Below are 2,857 nucleotides of genomic sequence, written 5' to 3'. Positions count from 1 at the left end.
GATTTAATTCACAATCTGAGCTTTGAGAAGCCCCTGGGTGGGCCAGACGTTAGCCGTGGGTGTTCCCTAGGTGTTCTGGGGGTCCGTGTGTGTGTCGGGGCGCGGTGGCGGTGGGAATCGGGGGGTTTCCCCGTGCCCCCCAGGCTGGGCGCAGGTGTGTGCCGCTCCCGGCAGTACCGATTTCAGCCGCCAGGTGTGCGCAGTTGAGCTGCGCTGGCTCCGGTCCCAGCAGTGAGCTCAGAGCATCGGGATTGGGAGTTGGGATCAGCTGCTCTCCCGACGCGGTGCTGACGCATCCTGCATCACTCCCTACATCCTCCTCTGCATCCCCCGGCCCCCCTTCTCCTCCCCCCCGTGACCTCCTTTTCCAGACAAAGACGGGAAGTGGTGCTGCGCACGCATCCAGCTCCCCCTTCTCTGCTGCCTCCCTCCCTCAGGCCCCACTCTGAACCTGGAAAAAACAGCTCAGCTCCTATTTCAAGGAGCTTTTGTGCTGTCAGACAGCTTTCTTTGGGACATTTGTCTTTCTTTTCTCTGCCTGTGACAAGAACATAATTGGCAGTGGGTCTCCATCTGCTGCTGGGGGTCCCAGGGAGAAATCCCCTGCCCTGGCACACAAAGGCAGCACTTGCCTCCCTCCAGCTGGCATCACCAGCCTTCTGGATGCTTAGTTATTAGGCATTTAGGGAGCAGGAGCAGGGATTAGCAGTGATTTGTGCCATTAAATGGAACAGGGAGCTCTGGAGCATTGTGTAGAGTCCCTCTCTGCATCCCTCTGTTGTGGGGCTCCCCCCTCTCTCCAGTGCCCCCCACTCCGCCCTGTGCCCTCAGCCTGGTGCTGGTGCACTGCTCCTCTGTTTCTTTCCCCCCCAAATCCCATTCCCTGCTGGCTTTGAGGGTTCTGGCTGCCCAGCAGTGCCAGCATACCCCAACCTGTGTTCCCACAGCTCTCCCCCCCAGGCTGGGGTTCACCCTGATGTCTCACTTGTGCTTTCCGAGCACTCCCAGACTGAGTCACATAGGGTGTGCTGGGAATACACATGGAGTAGGAGCTCCAGAGCCATGTTGTGCAAGTTTTTCAGTCCCCCATCACTCACAGGCTGAGCTGTCCTGGCACCTCATCTTTCACTGCCCCTTTTTATGCGGCAGCACTGCAAAAACACCTTCTCCTTGGGTCCCCCTGCCCTGCCAAGCTTCTGCTGTCCCACTGCCACCCCCTTGTCCCGTGCCATGCTGGGGACATGCCCAGAGCATTTATATATATGACAGTAATAAAACTGAGCATCCCATTCCATGTGTTCCCACTCCATCCACCCAGACATCCTGCTAGGGCAGGACCATCACCTCAGAGCTGCAGCTCTGGGTCAGCCTCATCTCCTAATCCCACAAAAAGGGCTGTTGTCTCCTAGTAAAAGCCCTTGGAGGTATTTTATTTATCCAGTGGGACTTTGTGTGCAGCTCTGGGGTGTGGGAGTGCTGGTACCTCACAACATATTGTGCAGCCATGGGCTGAAATGGGTGCTGAGCATCCCATCCCTGGCTCAATTCCATCCTTCAGTGCTGGGATTTTACCCACCATCCCCTGTGGAAGTGTTTTTCCTCTGTCTTTCCATTCACTAAAACTCTTTGCTTTATTCCCCGTATCTTCCTCAGTGTTTGTCATCAAAAAGGACTTGGGATTGTGTTTGTGGTTTTTGCCTCCTACCTGAGCGATGCCTTTTGGAACTGATCTTGGGGGAACTTTTGGCAAGATTCACTGGGAAATTTGAGGAGTTTGTGTGTGAAATTTGCTGGTTTAATACAAAATACCATCCTTTTCTTAAGGATTTTGAATATAACACAGTGAGGAAAATAAAAGTATAAAAGAGGTGTTGGGGAGGGGGAACCAGGAGATCTCATGAGGCCACTAAGCTGCTGAAGCTTTTAAAGCAAATATTTTAGCCTCAGACCCACTGGATATTGCCCTATGCTGACATATTCCTGCCTTGAAATACTCAGGGAGCAGCTCACAGGGTTTTCCATGCACCCTTTGATCCCTAAACCTTTCCTAGGGACAACATGTGCTCACCCCATATCAGGTGGGGCTGGTTCTCCCCTCATGTCCATCCTCAGCTCTTTGTCCCATTTCACAAGAGGTAACACCAATTTTTGGATGCTCATCTTAGTTTAGAACATAATGCAGATGAAATTTGGTGTTTATTCTCAAATCTGGAAAATTATATAAATGTGTAAGACAATGGTGTTAATTTTGAGGAGTTGTGTGTGTGAAATTTGGTGGGTTTAATGCAAAATGCTGTCCTTTTATTAGGGATTTTGAATGTAACACAGCCAGAAAAATATAAGTATAAAAGGATTGGTAAGGAGAGGCAACCAGGAGAGCTCAGGAGGCCACAAAGCTGCTGAAGCTTTTTAAGCAAATATTTTGGCTATAACAACAATTTTAGTGCCCCAGTAAGGCTTATTTGGGGGTTCTTTTCCTGCCTGGAGCCTGTGGCGCTGGAGCAGGGCTGAAAAGCTGTGTGCCCCCCCCAGGCCCTTTCAGCAGCAGAGGGTGCTCATGCACTGTTTTGCAAATTCTCCTTCTCCACAGCCATCTTAGGAGCGATGTTTTCCTTCCCTGCAGTCTCCATTTTATGGCTCTGCTGCAGAAAATAGAAAGGTCAGCACAGGGGGGGCAGGATGGGATGTGGGGGGATGTGGGATGTGCTTGCCCGTGGCTTTCTGGGGCTGGGGCAGGATGTGGGGCTGGAGTGGGGGGGGCTGCCGGAGTGGGGGAGGCTGCTGGTACCCAGGGGGATGCAGGGTGAGGGGATCTCAGGGAAGGATGTCAGAATTGGGGTGGGGGCTAGGGGGTGGT

Source organism: Acanthisitta chloris, unplaced genomic scaffold (genome assembly GCF_000695815.1).
Source record: "Acanthisitta chloris isolate BGI_N310 unplaced genomic scaffold, ASM69581v1 scaffold5036, whole genome shotgun sequence".
In the NCBI taxonomy this organism is placed as follows: domain Eukaryota; kingdom Metazoa; phylum Chordata; class Aves; order Passeriformes; family Acanthisittidae; genus Acanthisitta; species Acanthisitta chloris.
Note: the sequence above shows the minus strand (reverse complement) of the source record.